A 13,519-nucleotide genomic window follows, 5' to 3' on the forward strand; every position below is an offset into this window, starting at 1 on the left:
TCAAGGTTAATTTAGATGAGCCTTCCATAAATTTACAGAGTTTAATAAAGACAAAGAAATACATTAGCTGGTGAAAAAAATTGTTGTTTTCCCTGACATAATTACTATGTTACATTATGAGAGTAATAGAGACAAAATAGACGAAATGGGAGGTAACGTACATTAAGCGAAACTTGCTGTGATTACTGAAAATAACAAACGGGTCTTGAAGGCGGCTTTGAAGTCAAATTACCGAGTGTCGGAGCTTTTCATTATCAACTTGGATATTTAGGGCAGAGAGCGCTAACAAGAGATAGGCTAGGCTGACGTAGACATTCCAGCTCAGAGTTTACTCACAAACTGCGAGATTAAAATAGTCACCTGTGTAGTAAAATTGCTTGATTGCTTTCAAATTCATTGAAATACCTACGTGTAGGAGATGGTAAAATATTCTTGCTGAAAATGATGAAACAACTAGTACAACCTACTTACGAAAAACAAGAAGTTAAAGCTGCGGATTTACCTGTAACAGATAAATTGTATGTCATTAGGAAACGAAACAGAAAAAGTTATTTTAAGAAATATACATTAACATTTACGAAGAAAGGTAAGAGCCTTTCTTGTTCACATTGTTGTTGGAATTTCAATGATGCAAGAATGGCAGTCGTTCACAGTTTTATTACACGGATGCAACAGGTCGTAAATGCTGCGGTCACAACTGAAATTACATCTCATTGTCTCCTTGGTACGTAATCTAATAGCGTTCGGCTAGAACAGGTCGCGGTAGGATGAAATTTGCCATGGAACTAGACCTTTGTACAGGTAAACCTCTGTCTAACGATGAAACAGCATTGCATGGAGATGGGTAGAACAAGTAACTGAGTTTGCTGATCAACTGAAGAGGAATTTATATATGATTTTAGTAGCAATACGAGCCTCCTAGTGAAAGAGTTCAGTAATGTAAGCATTCCGGTTCCTGCGTACCGGTATTGAAGGGTAAGGATGCTGGTGTAATTATAGGCATATGGGACTTGACAACTTCTGTCTCCATGCTCCTTAGATCTTTGTGATTGAAAGCACTGAGTGGCACTGCAACTGTTGGCGTGTCGCTTACCACTAAGCGCACGACTTATTCGTCCCTTCACTTGGTATCATAAAAAAACCCTATTATGAAATTTAAGTAACTAAATGGAAACAAAACATACTCTACATTTTGTTGACACAATAAAATAGTTCAGTTGTACCAGGGCTTTTTGTACGATTATACAATAAAGCCGCATCCAGTAACAATTGTCCCGTGTTGCTTGCTGCACTGCACATGTGCAACATATTGTCTACATACCGCAGACATGAAATCTGGCACTGCACTTGCGCAAACCCAGTGCAATAAGCTAGAGGTCATGTACCGGTATTTACGCATACTGTTGTATGCAATAAGTAATAATAAAAATCTCAAAAAGAATAACACTCTTTCCACATAACGTATATGATCAAAGCTATATGTTAATACTTTCAAAGTGAACACTTCGTTAACTGTAATGTAAGTACAATAATAACTGTATTTTAACCAACTTGTTGAGGTTGAATGAAATTGAATTTAGGATTTTGTGGAACTCAGAAACAGTTGAAACTGCTTACATTAAGCCAAGTTCACGTCATTCTAAATCTGCACACTCGACCCTTTCATGTAAGGCAGACGGACGAAATTCAGATGTTGAAATTAAGCAATATTTTGTTTAAAATTACTAATGACTATTACTGAATATGATCCGTCTACAAATATAAAAAAATATAGTTGTGAAATCTTCGTATATTCAATTAATTTAATTCTTAGTATATAAAACTGCACATAATCTCAGTACAGATTACTAAAAAAGCCCACCTCAAAACTGCGTGGAATTACATTTATATGCCAAGTTTTATTAAAATCGGTTACCGGAAAGTGCGCGAAACCGAATTCATCGCGTAGTTTGCCACCTTCGAAATGGAAAATTTTCTTCAAATTTAAATGGGACTAATACCGAGGTATCCTCTTTCCAATAAAAAAAGATTCATCAAAATCGATTTACAAATGCGTTATCGCGTAACGTACATACATACAAAAAAACTCTCTCCTATCGTTTTTTGAAGTCAGTTAAAAATAAACAACCGTACTTAAATCTCATATCTACATCTAACGCGCTAATTTTAATATAGAGCTATGTAAATATAAACATAAAAATTATTTCTTGAATAAAATCATGTTGAATATTTGAATTTTAAATACATAATATATCTTTATTTCATAAGTAAGCAAATTACATTACAAATTGTCACATTGATTAAGTCCATTACTCGTTTGTAAGGCAGATTCCCTTGAGAAGAATGAATTTAAATCACCGTCTTCAAAATTTTATACTCTGTACTGCCGGTAGCATAATATAGTTTTCATTGTGGAAACTCGAGTATAGCTGCGCTGGTTTCCAACAAGACAGGAGCTCCCCATTTCAGCAACTAAGTATACTTTGATCTCAAAAAGATTGGAAATGACAGGTTCTTGTATTTTTAAAGTAAAGTAACATTTCTTGAATTTTGATCAGTAACATCGAAAACACTATCATAAAGACAATAGTCAATTTTGCTTTCATTAGACCAGCAGCTACAAAAACTTAATCATGAACCATAAAAAATAACCTTTTACAGTATAATACGATAAAAGTGTAAAACTACTAAAATACCGAAACTATGCACGATAAATTGTCGCGTCACGTGGTCACGCGGGAAACATAGCTTTTAATTTTTTTCTTAATGAAAACTTTCTTTTTAGCTGACCCCCGAAAAGTAATTGCGCACCCTCAAATATTTTTTACTTTCCCCACACTCCTCGGATCACCCCATAGACCCCAAGGGTTCATATGAGCACTTTGAGAAATTTGGAGTCAGACTATACGCGATATTCTCACGCGTGACTATAGATGCTAAAAGCGTAGAGACTCAAGACAGTATTACTAATAAGACTCCATTATGGAGCCTGTGTTCTGTCTGACTAAGAGCCAATAACAGAATCAGAGGAGTAACGGGAACAATGCGACGAGATTAAATCAAGTAATGCAAAAGTTGACACCCCTAGGGACTGTCACAACAGATGAGGGGAAATTGTAACTGGAAATGATTAGTTACAACAAAGAATGCAAGAAAACACTTCACGTGTCAAGATCAAAGTGTCGGAAAAATAAGGCGTATTATTTTCCATTCATTTCACGTTTGTAAAATAGAATACCGAGAATTTTTGAAGCATCTGTATTACAAAATTTTGTAAACATTTTTTCGAAATGAGAAAACGAGTATTGCGTATTTACTATAGGAGAAACAACACAAATATATCTTTAAGAATTGAAGATTTAATTTCTACGACTAAGTTTTTCTTTTTTTTATGTTATCAAGCGATAGAATATCACACACCAGGCGCACGAATTGTTTGGCCTGTCACTTATTGGAAAATTCCATGTGCATGTAATTGCACCATCACCCTTACACTTCAAAACTGGGACGCAGTAATGCTGACATTACTGCTTGGCGGCAGAAATATATTAGTTTGTAGTACTTCCCTGGAAGAACTCTTTCAGAAGGAGCGCTACTGCTATTAAACACAGGGGGAGAGTCAGTTTGAAGTAGATTAACGTTAAATTATTGTGATAGGTCAACAGAAAATCCACTCATTAGCAGGTTAGTTGTTTCTTGAAACCCAAGTCGCGTAAAATGAACTTTTAATAGTAATCGCACACCACTGGACACATATTTTAAAGAAACACCCAATACTGTAACAATTAGAAAGAAACAATACACACGTACTTCGTTTAAAATTCGTCTACATCCTGATAAAATAACACGGAATTCTTCGCAGCGAGGTAAATCAATACTCGTGCGGACGAAAACGGACGACCCCAGCGTTTACAAAGTAAGAATAAACTGGGCCTAAATATTGCCGGCTCATTTCATCGCTTTAAATACGCTGTTATGATTCCAAGAAATGAAATGTGAATGAATCTCTGCCGTTGGATAAACAGAATGTTTGAAACTTTGGAGTAAACAGGTGTTGCAGCCTTCATAATTGTTAAATATTTAATAGGTGCAAAGCTTTCAGCTGTGAAAATGTTAACAAAAAGCAGGATAGATAAATATACCAGAATAAATATTTTACTAAACTAAGTGATGGGAAAGCCCCAGCTGCTCCTTTGATAAAGCGTACGAAACTCAATATAGTGTAATCTTCTTATTATCTTAATAAAATTTACTGGAGTAAATTCCTTATTATTTTTCTCTTATGTGAAATAGCAAGTTATATTTGCAGGTAACAGTTAGCCTTGTGATAAACGTTCCTCCATTCTTTATTCCAATTATTATTCGATGTAAAAATTGTAAGTAATCTTCAGAGGAATCCTACTACACAATTCTAGGCTGTTCAAGCCATAAATTCTCTCACAAACAATTGCAGATGGAACACATTGTGCCCAAACAATAGGTAAACAAGGGTCTCCAACCGGCGACCCTTTGCGGCGAGTTGAAACTACTTTGTATAAAGATATTTTATTTGGAACCATTGTAATAACATGTAACATAGAAGACAATGTCGCTAATTAAAGACGGTTGTTATAAGTTGATGCAATTTAGTCTTTGAATCGAGAATAAAATAAGAAATAAGAAAGCTCAGCGTACAAATGAGAGGCAACAATTTGTCTTCCTACTATCAATCTGATGCTTATCTCAGGAAACCCCACGGTAAACCCGCCTAAAACTACATAAGCTGTATAAATACCGCTCATAAGGCAACTATGTGAAACCGCTACTTAGCTTCCCTTACATCGAGCAATTTGTGGCGAACATTTGGCTGGAAGGTTTTTAATAGTTCACAGAAGCCGGTGTCCGTGCCGGAATTTAGTCATAAATTCGTTTAAATTAATAGCCAATGCATCTCGGCTGCAGATAGGCGGGTCAACGTCTTCAACCAGAAATAGAGTGGCTTACCCCTGGGCCACGTCTTTCGTCGGCTACACTCACCAATTTCGACATCTCATTAATATGTCAACGAGGTTATCGATATGGTCCTACTACTGTTTACATTCCGAAGTTTTTCTTTTGAACGGTTGCACAATTAGGCGGCGATTTATGACTTTTACGAGGAAAAGGCCAAGGACTGTAAATGACACTGAAACACGAGTGAAATCAGTGTAACAAAGAAAGCGGTAATATAAACTTCCCCCTTCCTTTCTTTCACTGTTTCAATGTTTTAACGATGCGTATTCACATTCGATACCACGTAATAATATAAGGTCAAAAATTCTATAAACATCAATAAATAATTTTATAAGCACTTTCAGCACGATTTAAAAACTGATTGTGTAGATCACAGAGATTGCGTGTGCTTTGGCTCTGTAGGACCAAGCGGTCGTCGACCGCCGGGTGCGACCTATATTTAGACCATAAATAGGTATTAACAATCGGCTCGTCAATCCATTTGCCTCAACAATCTCGTTGACATTCCTTTCATGCTTGTAATAAGGCAATTTGTGAAATGAAACTCATTGATCGTTTAGCTTGTTTATTTGATGCTCCTTTTTGCTCTCCCTTCTATGAAATTATAAAGACATCCTGCCCTACCATGATTAAAGAATAAGTAATTAGAGTAAAAGGTTTTGATATTCATAATGTAAACTGTGAAGATTTATGGGGATTTATTTCTGGATATAAGATTTCGGGCACAACGCGTACAAGGGCTTGCAGTATTCTCCTGTGTTTGCGAAGTCTGTAAATTTTGTTCAGAATAACTTTTCGTAGCAGTAGAGCTTGTGAAATACTTCGTCCAGGAAGTACTGCCACCTTACCTATTTTTGCCGCCAAGGGAAAGAAAAGAGTGCTGGTGAATTACGGGCACATGGGCCTTTTCAATTTCATATCAGGATGACGGGCGCACTGGCAGTGCCCCTCAGATCTCCACGATTTAAAGCTCGGAGTGGCAATGCTATTGTTATAGACAGGCGTGTCCTTACCAACAGGCGCAAGACTTGTTTGTCCCGTCACTTGGCATCATAAAAATCTTTTCTACGAGTGCACGTTGGTTCATTTACTGAGTTTATTAAAGTGACATCCTAAACAGTGATTTAATATCTTTACTGTGTATGTTTCATTCATATATTAGAACCAATTTACTAAGACGAAGGTTAGTTTCAGTTCAAGTGTCTGCCTGTTTGCAGATTAAATGGCTTTGAGAGATTCCCCAAGGGTTCCGATGAGCTAGCACTATCAACCGACGATTGAATGGCGACTGTTCAATCGAGACAATACTGGAATCGAAGTTCGTGTTTGGGTTTTGACTCACGGTGATATTGAATTAGCCGACTATTTGGTTCAAATCGAGTTTCTGACAAAATCATCTAGCGTCTAGTTCGAACTAGCTTTTTCTTTTTAGTAAAAAGTCATGAAAATTATATCGTCTTAAAATTATGAAGATGTTATGACATATTCTTGTAACACAAAGGCCATGACACATTTTTCAGCAAATTTCCGCACGATTGTGTTTGTCTATGTGATGATATTACGGTTGCAATGTGCACATGTGCTCATAAATTAGCGTTATCTAGACAGTTTGTCTATATGGTTCCGATTCATCACTGTCAACTCGCGTCTGTTATGCGTTAGCGAAAGTGAATTGATTCTAGACCCAATTATTTTAAGATGAATCATATGAACACAAGGGAAGTATTATAATTGCATACGTCTCTGGTTTCATCAATTATATGTAAACCGCCAGAGAAATTGGATTAAGTACCTGTTTATTCGAAGAACGTAGAGACATTACAAACGGGAACAAGCAACAATCCTTGTTCGTTGGGCCATAGTAAAACAATGGGACATCCTGTTTAAGGAGTGTTATATTTTGGATTTTAAAGCCGATATGCTTTTGTTACGTCCCATTATTCGGACGCAGTTTGAAAGATGGTATTTTTCTCTCGTTTTTCTGTAAAACGTATCGAAACGATCACAGTGAAATATTGCTTTCGGTATACGGCCGAAACCCTGCCATTTTATATGGTGCGGAACTCCTACCCTTCAGTTGCGGCTGTGTGATTCAACGTGTTGTCGAAAATGGAGAAGTTTTGAAATAAATACATTATTCTTATTTTTTTTATGATACCAAATTACTTGACGAACAAATCGTGCAGTGCCACTCAGTACTTTAAATCACATCTGAGGGGATATTGCCACTGCGCCCGTCACCCAGAGACATAAGTTGACAAGTCCCATGTGTGCCTGTAATTTTACCAGCACCCTTTTACCATTCAAAACCGAAACGGAGTAATGTTCACTTTACTGCTTGGCAGCAGAAATAGGTAAGGTGGCAGCTCTACTGCTACTAAAAATTCTTTTTGTCTTATAGTTTATTTTATAATGGTTAATCGAACTATAAGGAGATAATTTATAGTAAGGAAGGTAACCTCTTGTAAAAACACTAAAGAGCTGAGGTGGGCCGCCCGATAGTCTAAGGGTCGTATTCCAGAACTCTACTCAATACTGAAGTCAGGACTTGAGTATTGCAGTGAGCACTGAAAATCATACTCAAGTCCTTGCCATTAGGGTCGTATTTCCAGTGCTTGAAATCATACTCAAGTCTTCGAAAAAAATACGACTCTTACGGTCGTATTCTAGAACTCTACTCAATGCTCAAGTCAGGATTTGAGTGTGATTTAAAGCACTCGAAATCATACTCAAGTCCCTGCCATTAGTGTCGTATTTCCAGTGCTTGAAATCATGCTCAGATCCTGACTTGAGCATTGAGTAGAGTTCTGAAATACGAGCCTAAGACATAGTTTCCCAAAGTGGCCTTTACCGCCCCCCAGCTGAAAAGTCCTAGGGTACGTTAGGGCGGTAGGAGTCTCGGAAGCAATCGGAGGGCGTTGATGCTGTCCAACCTGAATCATCTACATAAACTACACTACATAATTTTTTTTTCTTCGTGATTTTTTGTGTTAAGTTAATATAAAATTTTCAATTATTTTTTGTGGTGGTGGGCGTTGAAATTTTTTTATCTTGCCTAAATGGGTGATAAACCAAAAAGTTTGGGAACCAATGGTCTAAGAGGGGAAAAAACGGAAAAGAATAACCATTAATATATGTAAGGTTTTTTAGGAGTTTAATTATAATACACATTTTAATTAAACAAGGCAGCAGAAAATATAGAACACGTTCCAAAGTTCCAAACATTCCGCTTGGAGGCATAAAGAGATAACAAGAACAGTCGGAGATTAGGGATCCCCAACAATGGGAAGGATACGGAACAGTGATACCCGAACTTTGATAATTGAGTGTTCATCCGAGTGGATCGGGGAGTTTTCTGAGTTTATCCAAAGTGTTGCAATCACTGGTTTGGGATTCTTTAGAATTGGTGATGTTCAACATTTTTGTTGTGTTGTTGTTCGTTAAAAGATCAGTCAGTGAGACATTTTCTTTAATTGCTTTACGACGAACAGTTTTCCATTTTTCTTTAGTAAACTATATTTGTATTAAAAGGAAAGGTTAGTTTATGAGCTTGTTCATGTACGAAATTATCATATTTCTCCCTGCAAAAAGCATTCCAAAATATCTTTCACTGGATCAGTCATAATGTTCAAATATAAACTGCATTTTACTCGAACAAGATAATAAGAGGCCCGATGAACATAAAGATATGTAATGAGTTACTTCAATAAAATTTGCGAAAACGTATTCGTTTGCAAGCTACAGATAGAGAAACAATGCGAGTGAAGAAAAGTTTTCATAATTTCTCAGAGATGGCGCTACGACAAAAAGTTGTAAAAAATCGAAAACAGAGATCTGCAACAAGCACATAAATAAATTCGTTACCTCTGCTGGTTCGTTCCGAAGCTTAATTAGGAGAGCGTCAGGCACGGTATGCTGAAGGCGTTGGTTCGAATCCAGCCGGATCAAAGGAATTTTTCTAAGTGTTCGATCTTTGTATTACTAATTTAATATATAATAATATAAATTATGCAGAACAAAATAAAAAAAACTCACAAAAATTGTATTGAATCCTTCGACAGTGTCAATATCAATCAATCAATGTTATTATGTTTTTATTGGCGTATTGATTACTTTTTTGCTTGACTTTCAGGGTCGTGGTTATAATTGACATTTGTTTGTAAGGAGACATTACATTTTATTGACTGTTAAAGAAGTCAATACACTATGATTAAGTTCATTTAGTTCTTTATCGTATATGCAAAGTAACAATGTTTGAATTGCAGTAGATGCAACCTGCTGTTTGAGCAATACAAGTAAAACAGACGCGAAGCGTTATACCGCGTTAAATCAGTTTTTGCTATGCATGCTCGACTTCTCAGTTTTATGGACACCATGCTTGGACGTTAACTACCAGTATAGTGGTTTCAAAAAGAATATAAAAGGATAGCAGTGTTAGCGCCAATAAACTTCTAATATCCTTTCGTATGTGGTAAGCATTAAAAGAAGCGAATTTATTAGCTATTCCGAAGAGGTGGTTACTTTTAATATTAGTAATATCTGAATAATGGGTAATAATAACTTTTAGACGTAAATTTATAAGTTCGGGTATTTACTTTGGTTTTGCAATGTCCTACTATTCTTATCCGGGCGTAAAAGTTTTTGGTAGTGTTTGTCGTTACATCGGGGTTTATAGAAAATGAAACTATTTTTCCGGATTTAAATCGCGTATATTTGTTTTTTCAAACAAAGCGACGTTTCGGGCCCTTTACAGGTCCCGTGGTCACGGTTGACTCTGTTGACATGGGACCTGTAAAGGGCCCGAAACGTCGGTTTGTTTGAAAAAACAAATATACGCGATTTCAATCCGGAAAAATAGTTTCATTTCCTATGTGTAACAATCGCGAAAACCTAAGAACTCCATCGGGGTTTATATTTATTTCATTGGTTTAGTGCCGGTATGCGCCGACTGACTCTGAAATAAAACTCATGACGCGTTCCTACCGCGAAATAGCGGCATTGTGCAAAATTAAATATATTATACCTCTAGTATCCGATTGTATTCTCGACTTCGACAACGTTGCGCCAATTACGAGTGATGATCGTGCGTCATTAAATTGTTTTTTGTTTTAATTAACATTCGGAGATAATAGCGGAGATAGTAGACTCTTTCTTTGTTTCAATTAAAAATAGTAAAGAAAATAAAAAAAAATCGTATTCTTGATTTAAAAGAAAAGTTCTTAATATATAATAATTTATTTATCCGTATGCGTAGTTTCACAATGTGACATTGGCACGTGAAAAGTCCAATAGAGTTGATGAAATTAAAAAAAAAAACCATACGCCCAGGTTCAAGCAAATTAAATTCCTTGCTTCCGTTGACTTTTCAATGGAGCTGCGTGGGAAATTGTCACGTGACTTTAAAGTAAAATATGTAATTGTCCTGGTACGGACACTCGGAGGATAGCAAGCCACGTTCAGTTCCATCGCCATTCGCAGCCGGTTATTGTATGCAAATGATGCCGGGACATTTTTCAAGACAGACGCGCCATTTAGACTATTGAGTGTTCGGTTTGTTAGCTAGTAAATTTTATTCATTTTCGATTTCATTTCGTTTTTTACTTTGGTATGACATGATGTAAGGGGCTGGAGTTCGCAACTCGACGTCTAGGCCCCATCATTACATTGATGACGTAGTTTTTCAGACAGCTTGTTTTGAATTCTATATGTTTAATTTTCCACTTTATTCAGTTTGTTTTTGTTTTATTTCACCTATAAACATCATAATGTAAACATGATCGAGCTGTAGTAGCGCAATGCTTTGACTTACCGCCTCTCAAACAGAGGTCGTGGGTACAAACACTCGCATTTATGAGTTTCTCGGAATTGATGTGCGAAATTTAATTTGAAATTTACCACGAGCTTTTCGGCGAAGGAAAACATTTTGATGAACCTGCACTTGGAAAAAGGTTGAGATCTCTCGACGTTGAAGTCCACAACCCGCATTGAGTTAACGTGGGGGAATATCGTCGCCTTACTTTCTCAAACTCGTATCCTAAAAGCACAGTTACTGAAATGCAAAAAATGGATTGTGTATACAAATTTTGCACGATCATTTCACATCATATTTCCTTCATATTCCCGCCCTAGCAATTACCTATTCTTAAAGTAATGCATCCAAATTAACACCTTTGATAAGAACTTTAAAATAAATAGAAAGTTTTGCCACCTCTTGAATAATCACTCTTTATAAGATACGAGTTTCAGAAAGTAAGACATCGATATGGCCTTAACCCTCGCCTGAGAGGAGACCCGTGCCCAGCAGAGGGACGTAGAATTCGTTGATGATGAATGAAACGGCATAATCTGTAAAAGGGAATTCAAAGTGACAGATAAAGACATGTTAACATAATTATTGGCAGTTGGTTTTCAGTCATTGGATTTGTGGGTGTCAGAGAAAGCCGCCAAATATAGTAATGAGGATATGTTTCTAAGTATAAAATCCAATGAAAGCGTCTGTGGATAAGGACCTACACGTCGCGCTATTGACCTTCACCGACATATAAGTTTAATCACCAGTGATAATTGACATTTCAAAACGGGAATGAACGCGATAAAACAATTTAATAACTTTTTGCTCACCTATCCGGCGTTTCGGCCAAAATGCACTGGCCGCAGTCACGGGCTGGCCACGGTCAGTAATATTAGAATAATATAGAGCGCAAGTTTAAAAGTGTACATAAGTTACAATTAAGTAAAGGGTAAATGATTCGAAAGAACTCAGCGGTGTAGGTTCGTCGGTGTGAATCGATCACATATATGCCACGCGTTCCCCAACTAAACTAAGGTTTCTTTTGTGAAAGTAATGGTAAAATTACTTTTGTCGTAAATCATCGCAAGCACAGCCGCATGCTGAAGGCGACAAACGAGCAAATATAGCGATCAAAGTTTGGAAGGCGACAAAGAGCGGCTGATGGGCGCACTACTGAAATTCTTGTGTTCTGCGTCATATAATGCGTGCGGCCAAACTAATCTCGACCCAAATATCTTGGGTATTCAATCAAGATGAGGTATTTGAGTTAGCTTCTTTTGTTAGGTTTTTAATAATTTAACGTTTAAGTGTTTATATAAATATGATCATGAAAAAGTAGATTAAAATTTAAATTAAAACGGAAAAAAGTGGTGCGCTAAAAGTTTACATATCATTAGTTTTAAAACAGAGTAAAAGTATTTATGAAATCTTATTTGCATGCAGTACACTTGTGGAGATGTCACTTAGTTATATTGTAAATTTGTATAAGTGATCAACTCGTGAACATGGAGCATGCCACCACCGTTCCGAAATATCAGAATAATACGAAAAAGTAATAGTGGTAAAAAACCTGTCACTAGTGAAAAACCAACGAATATCTCAAATTATAGCAGCACTAACGTAAATTCTTTTTGCTGTAGTGAAATTCCTGATTTTATTATGATATCAAGTGACAGAACGAACAAGTCGTGAGCCTGATGGTAAGCGACATGCCTGTCAACAGTAGTTGCAGTGCCTGACTGAGTTTTAAATCGCAAAGGTACATATGTGGGGCCTGAGACGTAAATTGACAAGTTCCATGTGCCTGTTAATTTCACCAACACCCTTACCCTTCAAAACCGGAACGCAATAATGCTCTTTTATTACTGCTTTACGGCAGAAATAGGTAAGGTGGCAGTGCCAGACTTCCCTGGATGTACTGTTTCACAAGGAGCTCTTCTGCTACTCAAATGTAGCTGAGTGAGTGCGACTGTAGTGAAATTCCATATTTGTCTTTTCTATTTGATGTGTCACATACCTGTTTTACAACTTTTCGTTCCCAGTGCATAAAATAAAATAAAACTTCGTAATGGTTTGTTATACTCTGACTGCACGCTGTGTGCACATCAGTATGAGCACTTGTGATACGGTTGCGAAGTAATTGTCGCGTAATTGTGCCGAGAGCATCGAAATTGATTTCGGACCGCATTCCACTATTTTTTTTACAGTAGAAATGCAATCAGAACGTAGCTCGTGTGACAATGTGTTTAATGAGAGATAGTAAACGCGTCATAACAATGGCAAGTGCTATAGTGCTTCGTAATTAGTGTAATTTAAAATAAAAATTTCAACAAATGGGTAGAATAAATCTCAATGTGTTGCATTTAGGAATATATTCCTAGACTTTCTGTTATTAATATTATTACAATAGCATTATGGGAAAAGAATGAAATTTCATGATAACCTTAAACGTTTAAATGTGTCAGCCTAAAATTATTCTCGTTTTCTTGTATTGACCTCGGTGGCCTAGCGGTTTACACTGTGTTCGATTCCAGTAGGACCTATTTGGGATATGAACTTTTCGAAATTGATTCTGGGGGCCTACTCTTGATCTCCGTCCGAAACAATTACTGCCAAATAAGCACTACTTGACCAAATGAAAAGACGCGTGATGCGAAAGAAGCTTCATTCTTGATACTTGTCTTTTAATTTTGTCGAATATTACTTATTTGATAGTAATTGTTTCGGACGGAGATC

Source organism: Hyposmocoma kahamanoa, unplaced genomic scaffold (assembly GCF_003589595.1).
Source record: "Hyposmocoma kahamanoa isolate Upper Pololo Valley unplaced genomic scaffold, ASM358959v1 64, whole genome shotgun sequence".
Taxonomy (NCBI): domain Eukaryota; kingdom Metazoa; phylum Arthropoda; class Insecta; order Lepidoptera; family Cosmopterigidae; genus Hyposmocoma; species Hyposmocoma kahamanoa.